We start from the raw sequence: 19,472 nt of genomic DNA, 5'->3' as shown, positions 1-19,472 counted from the left end.
AAAAGGCATGGCATGATCAACACATCAAACTATGCACCTTCAAGGTAAATGATTTAGTTATATTATATGACAGCAAGTTTGATAAGTTTCCAAGAAAATTCGGATGCATTGGCTAGGGTCCTATGTCATTAAGGAGATTACCAGTGGTGGAGTAGTTCAGTTGGTAAAGTTGAATGGAGAGCCATTCCAGGGAGGGTGAATGGCAACCAATTGAAGCCATACACCAGCGATCCTGCTAGATGACTATATGGTGGAAGCACAGGCTTAGTGCTCTAGGTAGCTGAAAGGAGGCGTGTGACTATAAAATGCATTGCCTAGGTTGTGGAGTTGCGTGATTGGGCAATTGTGCAGAATGAAGGAATGTAATAGTGTCAACATAAATGCATAGGGAGTTGCACCATCGAAGAAGGGACTGTGCAGGGAAGCTAAAAAGTGACCGTTATGGTCACTATTAATGACTTGACAGTGGGAAAATGACTAAATGGAGCAGGGGGGTGACATTTAAGTCGAAATTTAAGTGCAAGATCTTTGAAAATATATCACCAATCCAGCATATATGAATGAATTTTGGCAGTAACAGTCATATTTGAATTCAAAAATGCTTATAAATTATAGGTGGCTACCCAATGAAAAATAATTAGCATTTTGAGAATTTAGGTGTTGAGCTCTCAGGCGCGTATGAATCATGAGTACTTTGAAGCTTTGATAGTGAGTTCAATGTTTGATAAGTTGCCAAAGGAAATGCATGAGTTTTCGTCTAGTATCATGTCAGTGTCCGCAAAAATCGTGAGTGCTAGAGGGCCAGCGACTGGTAAGGGAGCTGCCCGAAGGTAGCAATGGCAGCTGAGGGAGCTGCCCCAACGGTTGCAAGTGTCAAAGTACCTACAGAGGTACCCAAATCACCAAGGATGCCTAGGTCGAGGCCTACACCAACCAAAGAGGGTCCAAAAACAAAGAAAGATAAGCAGAAAGTGACATCATTGATGCACAGATCACCCAGGAAGCACCCACAGAAGGAAAAGCCCACCGTGCAGGAGAAGGGCAAGGTAGTTGACATGGAACCTAAATAATATAATGAAGAAATCAATATGGGTAGGGATGAAATTGACATGGGGTCTAAGGACATCGAGATTGAAGGGTCCAACCCTATCTCTAAACTACCTGAATACATTCCTCCACACCAAGGTAAGACAAAGGTCCCAAAGGACATTGTTGAGAGCAAGGTCATGCTGCATACACCATCGTTGATAGAAAAGATCACACTTTAGGGATCATGCCTGGCACGCATCCCCCTTTTAAAGCTAGAGGATTGGGATTTGGCCGATATGGAGCTCTCTCCCCACTTAGCAAATGATTAGTTAATGTGCCGTGTCTTCTATAAGGAAACTAGTGTGACCATGCTGGAGCTAAGGAAATGGATAAAAGGGGTGGACAAGGCACGACTGCTAAACATGCTTTGAGTGCAGCATTACAACCATGCACCCATAAGCATGATATTGATCAAGCAGTTGTTATGCTTGGTGCACGATAGGTGCCTGTGGTTGGAAGAGCCAATACCGATCATTAACATGCTGATCCATAGGATCACTTGGCTGCCGCATTCAAGGCTAAATCTGGCCATGGAATTTGGTGGAAAGACAGGTGAGTGCGACGTCACCGAGAAAATGAAGGAAAAATTTAAGGTCATCAAGAAGCCGTGTGGCTACTCCATTTCCAGTATAACTGACCCCGTGGTCAAAGTAGCCACCCAAATCTTGGCCGGGAAAATTATGAGGAAGTGTTGCATAGATGAATTGTCAGCACCAGTTGTATCATTAGTGGCCTAGTGCAAGGAGGGCATGCAATTTAACTAGGTGTTCTGCCTCTTCAGTGAGTTCCTTGCTAACTACAGAGAGTCGCAGGACCATAGCAAAACCTCTCACTATGCATGGCTACTACTATCCATAGCATTGGTTGCATGGGAGTTACCAGAGGATAATCAGTTTCCTTCAGTCGTGCAAGATTTATTGGAAGCAGTGAAGTTCACTTCACCATGGGCCACCAAGGACCCCCAAAGTGTCAAGGATAACAAGATCTTTTGGATCTTGATGGAGATAAGTATCAACATGGCCATCAACCACAAACTATGTTGTCACTGACTGTCTTTGACCAGTTGGTAGAGTATGTGGAGTTCAAGGCAGACTTCTAATGTGTCTCCATGCACACATGAAAGCACCCTGAGCAAAAGTGGTATGACCTTCCATATCTTTCCATAGATGATACGATCACGGGAGTCCTCGACCGCTGGCTAGCAGAGTGGCACATGGCCTTAGACTTGACAGTTGGGTACAACAAGTCTGCAGCGAAGCATAAGAAGAAAGAGGTTAGACTAAATATGGAATGGTTGGCCGAAAAGAAGAAGAAAGAGGCTGAGGACAAATCCAAAGCAAAGCACATTGACAAAAAATAGACAAAGGGGTAAGAAGAAGAGGAGGAGTGTGACTTTGACAAGAGTCAGAAATCTCCTTCCCCGGAGGGAGAAGAGGAAGAGTAGTGATTCGACCAGGGAGGAACAGACCTGGATACTACTCCATTCCAGGTTAAGCATAATAGGGATCAGGAGAAAGTAGGGTCATGGAAGAATTCCAAGGCTAGAAAAATGTCCCTCGACCCAATCACCTTGACAGAGGGTGATTTGAGTGATATTGGTGATGCGGTGATGGATGCATTCACGGAACTGCTACAATAGTTCAAGCAGTATTAGCAACAGGCCTTGGGTGCGATTCAAATGGGTTTTCATGAGCTGCAGATCCAAGCGTCACAGGTACAGACCAATGTGGGGCGAAGCAACATGGTGTCAACTAGTTTGGCACCTAGAACGTTGGAGGCAGTAGAAATGGTGCCCACACTACATCCCCGGGCAATAGCACTGTTCGATGGAGCATTGACCATAGAAGAAGAAGCTGACAAGTCCACTATCAACTCCCTCAAGGGGGTTGGGCTAAATTTCACCTTGCTTCCTAGTGAATCCATTCACACTCTGCAATATGGTGTGATCACGAAACTTTGGGCTTGAGAACAGCGCACACTGAATGTTATCAGTGAGTAGAGGATGAACAATGCTTAGATGTCTGCATAGAAGAATTCTACCATTGATCTTCTTAAGGTCATCATGGAAAAGAATGAGCACATGAACAAGGTAGTGGCTGAGGCATGCAGGACTATTCCAAAGCTGGATATTCTTGAAGATGCATGAGTGGATGTGAGAATGCAGGAGCTCGCTGCCAAAGTGTGTGAAGCGTGAACAAAACTGGCTAAGGTTTAGTTTGATTTCAAACTTAATATTGCAGAACTTGAGTTGTGGGCCCAGACTTCAACTCTGATAGAGGTGAAGGAACAACATGAGGCCACTGTCAAGATGTCGTGCTAGCTATAGATGCCACCATGAAGGAGTGAACTATGCTCTTCAAGCAGTCGCTCGAAGTAGTCACCAACCTATAGGAGGATCCCAATGTGAAGAGGCTAGAGATAGAGGTGTGGGAGCTACACTAGAGATATGATGAGGTTAAAGCGACAGCACACACCGTTGCCATTACACAAAGGTTAATGAAACTGTAGGAATCAGAGGTGCTGAAAGAACAGGTGGATGCAACTTAGCGCAAGGAGACAGTACTCAAGGCCAAATTGGGGCCTTGGCTAGAGGAGGCCTATGTACTCACTTCCTCCATTGAAGGTAAATTTGCTACTCTGCAGGTGACACAATAGAAAATATAGGTAGAAAGCATAGAGCCAGTGAGAGAGAAGCTAGTCGAGCAAGTGAAGCAGGCGACAACACAGTGCACCGCCAAAGTCGCAGTGGTACAAGTAGATCTAGGAGGTCTTCATGATAAGATCTCCATGCCAGTAGAGTGACTTAGGGGAGATTCACCAAATTTGTGTTGGGGGCATGTTGGGAACAGGTCCTTTGGGGTCAATTTTGGTGTTAAAAGCCCAAGTTTTGGGGATAAAGGCCCAAGTTTTGTGTACAAAATGTATAATCTCTGCATTTTGTGGTTGCGGAGTGTGAAGATGTAAGGAGTCAAAAAGGGTTTCCACCTTTATTTTAGATAGTTTGTGTCGGCTTGATGAGATCCTCTGTTGGTCCACGGACCATGGGATTGTATGAAAAGGGAGTCTTAGAAGAGTCTAAGGCAGTTTAGAAGCTTTTGGTAGAGTTCTGAGTAAGTTTATGGGAATGTGAGAGTTAAGAGAGAAGATTCTTAGCATACGAAGAGGATATGTAGCTGAGTGTGCAGAGGCCTAGGGTAGAAGTCCGCAGCTGACTGCGTGGACCCCTGCTACTGTGTGCACAGGTTAATCAGAGTCTATACTGGAAATCTGGATTATCAATAAAGATAAGTATTCTGGAATTATCTATGTATGTGTTAATTTACTTCTGTTATGAATGTTGCGATTATGTTATGTTGAATATTGGGGTTATGAATTAATGTTATATTGATGCATGAATCTATGCATATTACTTTGTCATATGAACGAAAGTAAGAATATCCATTTACGCGAAGATAATCATAATGCATGTTAAAGTTAACTAATACTTAAGTGAATCTAAGTAAATACAGAAGTAAGAGTAATTATAGAGGCAAGTAAGTGCCTCATTGATCTATTTAGGGTCCGCAAAGAACAATTGGAGACTTTTGTGGAAGCTTCAAGGATGAATAAGAGAAGTACTTTGATAAGCTCTAAAAGGCTTATTGGTCTATGTGAAGGAAGGGTTAGGGAATATAACCAACATCACAACCATCTCAGGGTGTAGAAAATTCGTTCATACATCCCCCCATAGTGCTTTGGGTGAGACTTCAGTCCGTGCTCCACGGATTGATGACGAAAGGGCCTGTAGTGTAGGGATTTTCTTAGCTACTTTACGCTGAACCTGGGTTAGTGCCCATCAAGCCAAAAAAACATGTCATAGCTTGTGATAGTGAAATAATTTGACTTTCGACATGTCTTTCCCCTTCCCTTTCTTTTCCTTACCTGCTAAGGCACAATTCTCCTCATCATCATGATTTGATGAGGATCCATCTCTGGTGTTCAACTGAATCTCTTCATATACCAATTCAAATCACAGTCACTCCTATTTTGGTAGCTTCTCCCTCATGTTAATTGAGTCCTTGTAACTAGGAAAACTCTTGGGAAGTCCTAGAAGTGATAGGCTCACCAGATCATCTTTAAAAACAATAATCCTCACACTTCCAAGCTCATCCCGACATTGGATGAACTTAGTCAACTACTTCGGAATTGAGTCACCCTTCTCCATCTTGATCTTTCTAAGTTTTTCCTTTAGTGCCAACTTCCTGTGGTCACTGTTATTTTGAAATAGGTTCATTAATGCCCGCCACATTGGAAATGGATTTTCCTTACCATGGAGATTCGAGATAATGTGATCTCAAACTTCTTATAGGATAATCCTTCTCGCTTTTGCCACAGACTTTCTCCATTAAGCCAGATCTTTAGCATCGGATATTGGAGGCTTCAAAATATCATGATCTATGAATTCCTTGAGCCTGTTGTCTTCCAGCACTTCCATCATCTTGTCCTTCCAAGCTATGTAATTCGAGTTTCCCTCTAGGGAATACTCAAGTCTCAGATAGTAGAATGACATATTTCTTACTCTGAAGTATGAACCTGCAAATTCGATTTCACCTGCACAATAAACTTGAATTCTCCTCTTCAATATTATCTTTAGCTCCGATCCCATGTATAATTTTACTATAGATTGAACATCTTATGTGATATGCTAAAACACAAGACAAGAATGTACTCTACTCTTCAGTGGAAACATAAATTTATCAATGAAAAAAATAAGTAGGAAAGAAAGAATTTCAATTGCACATAACACAATATTTCTCTGGGGAAAGAAACTACTCAAAACCTCAAGTATCTATATTTCATTAACTAGAAAGTCTGAGAAGAAAACACATTTCTTGTTCAACTTGAACAACTCCTGCATAATTACAATCTATCTCTCTGCTTTACAAACTATCTCAAGCCAACACTTAGCCAAATTTGTTTCCTTCCAAGCACCTACTTCCTTGTGCAATTCTTGAGAGAATTAGCCCATATTTAATTGGGAAATTCTCTCTCCATAACTGTGTGATCCATCGTAGGCCCTCAACTAAGTGCATGCACCATCTCTACAACTAGGAAAATTATAAAACTGATAGTACACTATCCATGAACTCTAATATCAATTGGGTCTTCCTCTGAACTGACATGCATGAGTTATTTATGAGTGAATCTTTAGTTCACTGGTGGAGCAGTGGAGTTGCACTAGTGCCCATCCCGACTACTAGACCTCCTACTTGTTCCTCCAATAGTTGGAACTAGTTAACTGACTATAACTCAGTTAGACTAAATTAATTAATGACAACTGAAAAGAACTCAACCGGGGCCCCTAAAATTTAGGGATGACTCTACATTATTCTAGATAGGTTTCCAACTCAAATTTCCTAATCCAACTAAGTGAAATTAACTTAGTTATCTATTACAAGTTTCTATGAGAATAGGATTTCAATTTAATTCCTAATTTAATACAAGGACAAATTAAATTAGGATTTCTTGTTGGTTTTTTTAACAAATAAAAGGGTCAGGATTCAACATATATATGACACAACATGCTCAAATATTGGCAAACTATCAACTACCCTACATGGGGTCTACCATATTACAGGGGCATATGGCCTCTCAGATCAGCTTGAAGAATAGGATCAAGATGAATGTTTTCATCGAGAATACACTCATTGACATAAATGTTAAATATGGGAATATGAAATTTGTACATTGATAATTATTTGAAAAATAGTTACACATAGATGTGATATCATGGACTACCATAATTAAAGTGTACAACATGTAGGGTAATGACAAATATTGATTTATATATATATATATCCAAAGTGTTAACCCGAAGGGTTGGCTCAGTGGTCTACAGTAGAGCTGAACATGTCACATGAAGTTATTTATATTGTTGTTATTTGTTGTTGATTCGACTCTCTTCGATTCCCTTTGGGTGAGACCCCATGATCATGGCCAATGGATTTCCTAGTTTACCATCCAAAAAATGTGGAGAATTACTCTTAGGTTTCCATGCTTTCATTCAAAGCAAAAGAAACAAAAGATATATCCCCAAAATAATTGAATGTTGTTCCCTTTCCTATATGTGTAACATCATTTCTCTTGGTCATATAGATCTGAATTCATGGAATTACTTTGGGGTTTTCCATGTTTTCATTCCAAGTAAAAAAATAAAAGATATATCTCCAAAACAATTTATTGTTGTTCCCTCTCTTATATGTGTAATACCATTACCCTTGGTCATATAAATGTGGATTTGTGGCCTATTTCTAAAAGTGCTATGTATTTTTTTCCTTTCTCCTATGGTTGCAGTCAAAAACCAAATTAAACCTATGTACTCAAGAAGGTACTAAAGAAGTTGCCATATTTTATAATTTTTTAGGGTTATTATAGATTGATGGTCTACCAAAAATAAAATCCAACTAGTTTGTTTTCATGGATTGAATATAAATTATCAAGTATTACTGCAAGGGTTTGGAAATATAGACTAGGTTTTCTAGTCAAAAATAAAAAATATGTGGTGACCCCTTTTAATATTCAATGTAAAATTTGGTTTAAGGAAACACAAATCTTATGGTCATTGATGAAATTGAGTTGTGCATCTACATAGATTGACTTGTGAATAATTGATTTAATGGGAGGGAGGGGGGAATGGAATTTTTTCAGGATCAAATGAAGTAATGAACAATATACAAATTTGTTGAAGATTGTTGAATTCTTTGTTCAGTAGAGAAGGGAATACATTCCACACATGGGAAATCATTGTTACTTGAACTTATGTAAATATCGCTATTTCTCTTTTAGTGTTTCTTCTCTTTGACCATCTGTTAGATTACAAGAATCCTGAGTTGAATCATTTTCCTCATTAGTGAAACCTTCAATTGATGTTGATGTTGAAATCCAACTTGACTACTATGAGTTCGTTGCCATGTATTTTTTCGAAGATATATCATAGCTTTCTTGGGCAGGGAGGAAATAATTATTGACTTCATGAAGAGGTAGGGTCATTCAAATTCCACAACACCCTTATTGGAACCTTTTCGTGAAAAGGGATTTGTAAAGAAACCCTTGCCTATAAATTATCTCTTTAAGCCATGGATGCTTGGGAAGTGGTTCTTCAAAGTTGTTAAATTTGGCATTGTTCAATATATGATAATAAAGCCTCTTTATACAATTATAGCAGTGAAGATTGAATCATGTGGTGTTTATAGGGAAGAAGAGTTCAAGTGGTATTAAAAGTACAATTGAAGGTGGCACTAGGGACTTTGACATTTACCTAACAAATTCAAGGCTAATAAACCATATCATAAATTTTAGTGTTTAATAAAACATATCATAAATTTTCCTTTTTACATTGGCAGTTTTGTATAGTTGGTACATTGACAACAAGTTAGTATCTAATAAAACATATTATAAATCTACTATATTTTGCATTTCTATCTTGGTATGGTTAGTACATTGATAGAGTTGTATAGTTGGTACTTTGAAGACTTCAAAGAACATGGATTTATGTTTGCATGAAGAAAAAAATCTTAAAAAATGAAAATCCATTATGTATTCCATCGACATATTTGTACATTTAGTATAATGAATATCTCTCAATACCTAATACATGAATATGGCCTTATGTTTGGGCTTAGAGGTTTGTGAGACAAAAGTCAATTTAACAATGTTGAAGAATTATGTACTTGGTATTGTGAATATATCTCATGGAAATAGCCTTACTTTTAAGATTAGATATTTTTGAAATAAGAATATATGTTTCAGTTTAGAGCATTGTGAGCTAAAAATCAATTTAATATTGACAAATCTCTAAACAAAAATTTTGAAAGGAAAACAAAGAAGTTATGGAATAGAAGACACATGAAAAGAAAATAAGGCCATATTCATTATGGTAAAAACCATTCATAGAAATAAGATTAACCAATTATGTCATCAACAAAGTACAAGTCTATTTCCTTAGTGGTAAAGTGCACTACTACATCAACACCATTATGACACACAAGAGAAACTGAAGATCCTCTCCTGGCATTTGGTGGTCTAAAGAGAATGTCATGCTATAAAAATATTAAAATAGAAAAAAGAAACAAAACTAAAATTATTATATTTCTTCAAAGCTTCTACTGCAATCTATATGGATGTCTTTTTTTACTTTTGTATATAGTACAACACGTAATATATACAAAGAATTGTTGGGTGCAGGAATTGCACTTAAGAAAACTGCTCAACACTTAATTGTTAACCCAGAGGTTTCGTAAACTTAGAGATGAAGCACAGGAAATGCCATAAGTGGTATGAACTTTTCCTATTCCTAATCCTACTTCTTAAATGAAAGGTTACAAAATCATACAGAAAACAATCTTAAAGACAATCGACACAAAAGCAATTTTAGTGCTGGAATGTAAAAGAATAATTTGCGAGGAAATCAAGTAAAGGAACTTTCACACAACTGGAAGCAATCTTAAATGCTGAAATGAAATACTATGTTTATCTTCAATATAGATGGCTAACAATTTAACAAGTGGGCCCTTGCAAGATTTGTTTCCCAATTGATCTTCCTTCTATACCAAGCAACCTGTTCTTGTACTATTGTAATATACTTGCAGTAGTGCAGGTACAATACTTATGTAAAAAAGTATATTTTACCTTCATTACTAAAGACTTATGTCTTTATGGAGATGCTCTAAGAATCAAGGCTTAGAGCACTCTGTTCCTATGACAAGAAACTAGCTCTTGCACTGAGACAAAGCTTCCTCCACCAAAGTTTCCAATTTATTTTCAAAAAGATTAAAAGACATGTTGAAAAGAATTGCAATTTCAAGCTAGATTCTGAGATAAATTAAATGTGAAAAATAATGCATTAATTAACTGAACTTTGCAATGAAAGTAAATTTAATAAAGCAAAACCAATTCGAAATAATCAAGCAACAGTCAAAGTAATTTGCATGCATCAACTAACTTTTAGCAATTCACTTATAACATTTATGTTCCTTGCTCTTAAGTCATAAACTGCAAGTATAAATTATAGTGTTTGTAATAGCGTTATTTCTCAATTAATCTAAAAATCCTTCAGAAGTATAATTCTTAACATTGAGAATGATTACTTGAATTGAAAATACGTTTGCTTGCAGGAATAAATGAAATTATAAGCAAGAAAAGGAATGTAACACTTGTTGCAAAGTAAAACTGGAGTGCAGCAAAGTACATGCACTGGTACAGGAAGAATCTTCCTGCACGACCTGATCAGAAGCAAACTAAGACAAAAAATTGCAGGAAGGAAATTGCAAGAAGGTAATGTGCAGGAAAGAAATTGTAAGAAAGAAATAAACTTAATTAAACTTCCAAATTACAGATCTGTTCACGCTTGACTATAAAATGAATTAATCTCAGAAGTCTGAAATAAACATAAGAGAAATCAAAGCCACACAAATTCAAATGAATAAATGTTCACACAGACTTTTTAAATGGTGAAAGCACAAGGGTAAATGAGATGGGTTGGCTAGGCCCCAGCCAACCAACTCATTTCTCGTTTAGGAAAAGAAAGGATTCAACACTTAATCATGCATGAAATAGGAATTAAACACAAAGTGAAGAAAACATGGCATATTCCTTGTATTAAATTGATTAACAAATATACATGATAGTGCGAATCTAGCCCAGAATCGAGGGCAGTAAAAAATTACAAAGTAAACAAAGTTAAAACTTCGAGATCGCTAGCTTGGCTCTACCTACAGTTTGCATTATATACTGTCTCTCGGCCCTAGCCATATTCTACTAATTACAGTCATTTCCTATTCAAGCCTTTTGGCCGAACGGACTAATAAACAACATTGCAAAATCGGCTAATGGTTATAATAAGGCACGAACTTTGTTGGCCATAGACCATATTCTTGGCAAGAATCCTTGACTATACGCCACCAATGTCCATCCTAAGATAGTTGGCAACCAAACTAGGAGTCATGGATCAAAAATGCACACATGGAATATCATGGAGATCATGGAGAAACTCATTGGTGGTGTAGGAATCGGCCTGCACTGATCAACCTACATAATGATTAACACTCAGTTCTTCAATTAAATTTAGGAAATTTAGACATAAGTTACAAGAGATACTAACAGGTATGCAATCTATGTAAAGTAATTAATAAAAACTTAATAAATATTAATTATGAAATACAAAGTGTATGTAGGAATAGATGATTATCTTGGACTAGTGCAGGAATGAGAGTGTTAAATAGAGATAAAACAGAGGTTAAGGCTTATGGGAATAGGGTAAAAATAGAGAAATTTTGGACACCAACATACTCAGATCCCTAAGTTGTTGTGTGTCCTCACACAACATTTTATCTTCTGCAAAAAATCTTCAAAAATGGGTGTCCAACTCTCAATCCTGTACTTCAATACTTATCCCTGCTTTCACTACCTTTGGATTTTTACCTCGGGCTCCTTTCAGATGATTAGTCACGTTCTTGAGGATTTTGTAGCACTTAGAAGCCCGATAAATCCATACTTTCACTTGTTGTTTCTACTTCTTGACTTCTGCGAGCAGCTCTACCTCACCTTGCTTTTGCCAATTTTTCTCTTTCATGACCTAGTTCAAAGCCTCTAGGTCATGAACTTGCTACTCTATTTCCAATATTTAATTGTTGACATAGAGGCTAGAGGGCTCCGTGATTAGATTCTGTAGTGTAAATACCTTCTCTACGATGGAATGCAAGCAAGTCCCGTCATTGTCGAGACTAAGGTCGTCCAGCATTTGCATTATGACATCGCCAAAAGTTTCTGCACCAGGGGTTTCCTTATCACCGAGGGTTTTGATGGACTCCACAGCCTTTGCGCCAAGGGTTTTAGTACCTTGCACACTTAACTCCATAGGGTTTTTGATGCCCTATTCTTCCAATTATTCAGGGGATTCAGTACCCTATTCATTTAAACCGGTAGGGGCTTTAGTACCCTGTTCATAAAAAATATTGAGGGCTTCAATATTGCGTTCATCAAAATTTTTAAGGGTCTCCATGTGCTCTGCCTCATCATCCTCATGACCCTCTGCTTGAACTTCTTCTACACTCGGTGTCATTTTCTTCTTTCTTAATCTGCAAACAAGGGTAAACAATAATATGTCATCTTCCTTTTCCACATTTTCTTCGTTTACCACGGTGTGGGCTGCTACATCTGCAAGTGTTGAAAGGTTATGGTCTTTATGAGAAACTTGATGTGATTCATCAATCACAATTGAAGAGCTTGACCGATACTGATTTGTCCTTAGAGAGCCAGCCTTCTTCATTGTCGAGGTTCTGGTTTTTCTTTTCTTTACGGAGGGTAAAGTGTCTTCGACAAACTTCTTTTCCACTTGCACCGACATGCTTTTACCCTTTTCGTTGGTAGGGGATGGTGTCTCTACCTTCCTTTTCTTTCTTGTACTCATGCTAGCATACTTCCCTGCACTCCTTGACCGAAACTCTCCCAGAAATTCCTTCTAGGTCACTCCCTTCTCTTCTAGCACCTTCTTGACAAGGATTTTGATAAGCCCGTGATGATATAGCTTATATGAGACTTGGCTTGAGTTCCCACTCTAGACATCTTTCACAATTTTCTCAAGACATCAGAGCAGATATTAAGGAAAATTGCTAAGTTTCTCTAATTCAAAGTGCAACAACAATCTCATGTGGTACATGAATGCTAATGTGTAACATCCCTCGCAGGTCACAATTTTCTGTAGTATGAATAGGAGGTCTCGTCATTTTCGAAGCATGATGCTCTGCAGAAACCCATTCTTCTAGCTAACCTCAAGCTTTTTGTCAATCACAAACCGATTTCATCATTTCTTTTCAATCCGCTCTTTTTGAACCACTGCTCCCCTATAATTAGCAAGCCTGTAGCTCGCGCAATGGACTCCTTTGTGACTTCAAATTCTAATGAGCTGATCCTAGCTCGACCTCCTTCAAACATCTTCACAAACTATAGCACCATGGCCATGTCGAAGGCATTGAATTCTTGCAAAAATGGAAGCAATCCGGATTCTTGCAATAGTGCAAGACTGTTATGATATTTTGTAGTATGTTCTATCTCCTTCAAGGATGATGGCTCATTCCTTATGGGTGCCATGTTCGAATTTTCCACAATTCCCTGTCACAACCTCAAAAGGATTTTAGTGAGCGATACCAATAGTTGCTGAGAATTTTATGCCAGAGGTCCATCCATCCTTTGTCTTTTCAATCCCATCCAATCGATCATGTTTAATGATAAAAGAACGACTCCTTAGTTTAGAGGTAGATATGTATCATCCTGCTATGGGTGAGCAATAATGATTGGATGTGGCGGAGGCTTATGTAGTGGCAGTGTAACGGTCATAATGATCAGGTTAGGAGGTAAGACAATGATGAACAAGTGATGGGAGATTGGTTTGAAGGGAGGTGAGTTATGAGTTTTCGAACAACCTATACTATCCCACGGTCTACCTCATAATTCAATTAAGACATATTTCAGTACCCATTAAAAAGATATTAGATTTCAGAACCCAATATATCTTGTACTTTAAAAATTTTCCTAAGTGAGTAAATGATAAAACAAAGTATCAATTAAAATATATAATTCTATGATCTATCATTGTAGGAATCACTCATGTACAGAGTAATAAAATTCCATAAACATTCCTCATAAGACACTCATGTACTGTGTGAATTTTTTTTACACTTTCTTCCACAGTCAGCCACACTCCTACACTCATCCTGCTTGCACTTAATTGTGCTTGCACTGCATCGTGCTTGCACTAACTTCTTGGACTACGCATCTTGCACAAGGGCTTTTACCAAAATAACAATTCTAATAGAACACAATTCTTTAGTCAGAAAATATTTTTTTTCCTCAATGTACAAGGAAAGTTTTATTCACAATCCTTTGGTATTTCATAAGCATGCCTTCTGGATTGATTGCATCAAATTTTGCGATCAATTTATGAGGGAATAAAGAAGTGGGAAAGGGGTGATTTTCAGAATGGCAGGGAACATTACTATAGGGATTCCAAGAACAATATCACCAAGGGGGATAAACGAGAATGGGATGTGGAAAAAATTCAAGGGAAATAGAGGGATTTTACGAGATCAGGTAAGGGTAGTTTTCATTAGAAGAAAGAGGAGGTTAATTCATCAGGGATTTAGAAAAAGAAAAATAGTCGGAATTACAAAACAGGAAAATAAAAGAAAGGCATAATTTTATCTTTAAGGTCTGCCTGCACTGTTGCTAGAAAAACTAATTGCAGTGGGAATTAAGCATTTACTTGCATAAAATTTTCCATGCCAGTTACCCCAAACATGGGTAAGGGCTGGGTTCCTTGAACTTTCTTCTTCTTGGTGGCAGCCAACATATCTAAAAATCAAGTAACATATTCCTGCCAACATGCTACTTTTTAGGTTGATCCTTCTCCAATCATGTCAATCAATTGATTTTCATAATTATAGGTTTTTTTTGTCATTTTTTTTTCTTTTTCTTTTTTCTTTTATTATTATTTTTTAATGAGGAAAAGAAAGAATCAAATCTGCAACAAGTTGGTGTTACCACCTACCAACTCCATTTCAGATTGTTGTTGGAATCGCTGCATAAAATCTCCTTTAGTAAGGGGCTGAAAATATACCTTCAATCTATGCCCATTTACCAGGAACACAAAATTTCATCCATCAATAGTTTTGATCTCTAGCGCTCCATTTTCAAACACTTTTACCACCTCATTCCCTTTAAAATATTTGAATCTAGAATCATAAAGGAGCACCTAATCACCTGGTTGGAATTGCTTCTTATGGATACACTTGTCATGCCACTTCTTGCACTGTCATTGAACCAAGATTTTCTTTTGAACAACATCCCTTCGAAATTCATCTAATTCATTCAACTTTAGAGGATGCTACTATTGTGCTTCAGAGATATCTAGCCCAATTGGACTATAGTCCTGAAAGTCTTGATTTGGAATTCTATTGGCAAGAAGACTTGTTTCCCGTACACTAGCTCATATGGTGTGTGTCGTGTGTTGTTCCTCCAAGTGGTTCAGTATGCCCACAATGCTTCAGGTAATTTGTCAACCCAGTACTTTCTGTGAATATTCACTATCTTTGAGAGGGTGGACTCAATCACCTTGATTGTGGACTCCACCTGACCATTTTCTTGTAGGTGATACAATGTAGATTTCCTGTGCTGTATTTTGTACTCCTCCATCACACCCTGTACCATATTAGAAATAAACTGTGGTCCATTGTCAAAATCAATTTCTCTAGGCACACCAAATCTAGTAAAGATTTCAGTAAAAAGAAAATCAACAACAACTCTTTCAGTAGCAAAAGAAACAACTTTAGATTCTACCCATTTTGTAATGAAATTTGTACAAACCAAAATATGCTTTTTATTTAATGATTTTGGATTTATTGGTCCTACAAAATCAATGGCCCATTTTTTAAAAGGCTCAATCATAACCTAAGGACATAAAGCAATTCATTGGTTTGATTAGGTTGGCCAATTTGCTGACAACTTTCACATTGCTCGACGTACTATTTGCCATCCTTAAACAAGGAGGGCCAAAAATAGCCAGCTCGTAACACTTTGTATGTAGTTTGCTTATTGATGAGGTGACTCCCACACAGTTCATCATGGGTAGATTTTAAAATATCAAACACTTCTTCCTCACACATCTATGTATAATGACATCTACTCCAGTGTAAAGGAGGTCTCCTTGAATCCAGGAATATGCAACGCTTTTCTGTATGATATTCCTCTTTTCATGAGTGGATAAGTGAGGTGGTAATTTCCTAGTGACTAAATAGTTAGTTATGTCAGAAAATCATGGGGATTTTTTTGACACAGAAAAAAGATGTTAGTTAGGAAAATCATCATCAACAGGAATTGCTTCACCAGGATTCTTTAATCTTGAAAGATAATATGCTACTACAGTAGATTTTCTTGGTCTATCAATAATGGTAATATTAAATTCCTATAACAATAATAATCACCTACTCATTCTACCACTAGTTAATGGTTTATTCATCAAATATCTTATTGCAGAATGGTCAGTATGCACAAAGACTTCATATCCTATAATATAATTTCTGAGTTTATTAATGGAAAAAATTACAACTAAAAACTCTTTCTCAGTAACTATATAATTTAGTTCAATGGGTGACAAGTTTTTACTAATGAAATAAATAGCATAAGATCATTTTTCTTCTTCTTGTCCTAAAGTTGTGCCAATAGTAGTATCTAAGGCATCAGAGGAAATATGAAATGGCAGGGACCAGTTTGGTCCTCTCAAAACCGGTCCTTGGACTAGTTTTTCCTTCAACGCCTCAAAGGACTGTTGGTAATTTGTGGACCAAGAAAACTCACTATTTTTAGCCAAAAGTCAAAAAAGGGGGTAGCTATTCTTGATAAATTCTCAATGAATCTCCTATAGTAGCTCGGATGTCCTAGAGAACCTCTCACTTCCCTTTGAGTTTTGGGTATAGGAAGACTCAAAATAATTTCTATTTTTGCAGGGTCAACCTGGATAACTTTGTCGGAAAAAAGACGGCCAAGAACCACCCTTGACTTCCACATTAATATGCATTTTTTATCACTCAAGGCGAGATGAGCTTCTTGCCAGTGAAGAAGCACTTTTTATAGATTCTTGAGGGCTTCCTGAAATGAATCACCAATTGATCTGAATCAGATCCTTAAACACTGTTAAAATTTCCTGAACTCTGTAAAAAATCATGCTAAAGTTTCAAAGCGTTATGGATGTCAAGATTATTAGAAATAACTTCTAAACAATGGCAATTTGTGATCAGCATGGAGCAACAAGGACCCTCAGTCAAAGCGCACAGACTATTGGCCCATGGTAACCATGCGTTGGCACAAATTGATAAACGGGAGGTAAAATCTAGAAACAGGGGTAGTTTCTAATTAATCGCATATTGCAGGGTGTCCCCCTCAGTGAAGGAAAGCCCCTAAGCACTCAGTCCAGAGAAAATCATAAAACTGTACGGAAATCGCCGATTCCGTCAAAAGGAGGGTCCCACACTAAAACGGCAGGATAACAGAAGGGCTTCAAGAAGTAAGCGGGTTCGACTGAATCCCACCCGATGCCATACATTGGGTGACACGCATCTGGTAGATGAGAGAGAAAACCGTTCACATCAGACAGGGAAAAGTCATGCTACTTACCCGCTCGATATGGACGGAGACCATAGGATCTGGAGGCCCCAGATCAACGGTGGAGAAATGATCCGATGAATGATTGAATTTGATGGGGAATAGGCTGAGTCACATAAGATTTGAGGTTCGGCATGACCAACGAGTTGGCAAAGGAATCAATTTCGTGGGAAATATTGGAGCAGCGAAAATAATGACCGTTCAATGAGAACTGACGCTCAGTTCATGAGGAAACAGGTGGCCACCACTCTGTGAAGCGTTACACAGTGATGATGATGCAGAGCAGGGGAATTCAAGCGGATAGAGGTAGGAGATCCAGAGAGCCGGGAAGAAGAAACAAACAGTCAGGAAGTGGATTAGCTTTAAGTCACGAATGGACAGAGTGTAAGAGCATGCAGAGAGAGAGAAGCAGAAAGTCGAGAGGCAAGAGAGAAGTGAATTACAGAGAACAGAGAAGCTGAGATGACCTGCAGAGCAAAGGAAACATCGAGCCAGACAGAGATAGAGAGAGTCCGAGAGTCTATGAACTCTAGAGAAGGCTTGAGAGGTTCAAGAAAAATCTTCAGTGTATACCTATCAGTTATTGAGTACTAGATTGGACTCATACCACTGAGACCAGTTGAGGTTGAGATTCAGTAAGGGGAGTCTATGTACTCTAGAGACTTGGGGGATCTAAGTACAATCCTACTGATCATCATTTGTTAAGTGAGACTCAAATTGAGCTCTTTATTGTAAAAAATTTGCTTCTTAAACCACAATAGAAAGGCCACCAATGGAAGCCTGGACTAGGAGACGTAGCCCAGGAGGATTGGGTGAACTCCTTATTAAACTTGTTGTGTTTATGTGTTTCTCTTACTGCTTCAGTGTCTGTGTATTTCACAATCTTATCGATCCATTGTATAATACATAGGCACACCCCAGCACTTGAGTCTGTAATACCTTCATTAATTCTCTAAGATCATTTACGGGTGATTTCAGATCAAGTGGTATCAGAGCAACTAGGTTGTTAAGGTTAGACAAGCTTGTGCTGGATTTTTGTTGTTGAATGCTAACTAGATCAAAGCTTAAATTAGGAGAAGGAGAGTTGGTTGAAACTAACTCAGAAATTGGAAGATTCTATTTTAACAGGAAAATGTTGGAAGAAAATCCCTTGGAATCAGACCCCCCAGTTCATAGATAGTTTCCTGGCCATGAGATCCATGGTAGAGGAAATGTGTGGGTAGTTTAAGAAAGGTAGAGATGCAGATTCACCACACTCCAAAGATAACGGAGAAGAAGAATCTCTCCTCCATGAACACTCTAAAGTAAAAGGGAGAGAAGAAAACTTTCTCACACCTCCTAATAGCCCTAAACATAAAAAGCATACATCTTTGATTAAATTAGATGTTAAATTTGATTTACCAATATATGATGGATATTTGAATGCAGAGAAGCTGGATAATTGGATCAGATAGATTGATGTTTATTGCAGAGTGCAGAGTATTGACTCAGACAAGAGTAAGATTCAGCTGGCTAGCCTATGCCTCGGAGGCACTGCCTTGGTATGGTGGGAAGGCAAGACACAAGCTGACATGAAGAAACATGGTAAGATTCTTTCTGTCTGGAGTGAATTTGTTTCTGCAATCAAAAAGCAGTTCTATCCACTGGCTTACAAGTAGCAAGCCATGATGAGCTGGCAAACTCTTCGCCAATTGAAAGGGCAAAGTGTACAAGGTTACACCCAAGAATTTAGGAAAAGAGCTTTGATTCTAGGAATTTCATTAGACTCACCTGAGACTCTGTTGAAGTACATAGGTGGTCTACACAACTACATGAGGCACACTATCCTCATGTTTAATCCCACTAGTATAGATGAGGTATCCATTCAGGCTACACATCTAGAAGCTAGAGGTAAGAATGGGAACCCAGAAGTTGGGGGATCATCCCAACCCACTGCAAGCAAAAATAAGGAGAAAAGAAAATAGAAATGGAAAGAGAGGAAGACAAACAATGTATAGAAAAGCAAGTACTCATTCACTCGCTGTAAGAAGGATGGGCATGATGATGAGCACTGCTGGATTCTACATCCAGATCTAAGACCTAAGAAGTTCGAGGGCAAGAAGAAGAAGACTGTTGCAGCTATTCAAAAAGATTTGGGGTCAGAATCAGGAGATGAAACAATCGTTGTAGCCACCGGTATAAAAGGTAAAAAT

The sequence above is a fragment of the Pinus tabuliformis genome, chromosome 2_1 (assembly GCF_031772625.1).
Source record: "Pinus tabuliformis cultivar Carrire ecotype Pingquan chromosome 2_1, CPIR1, whole genome shotgun sequence".
Classification (NCBI taxonomy): domain Eukaryota; kingdom Viridiplantae; phylum Streptophyta; class Pinopsida; order Pinales; family Pinaceae; genus Pinus; species Pinus tabuliformis.
This window is presented reverse-complemented; position numbering follows the sequence as displayed.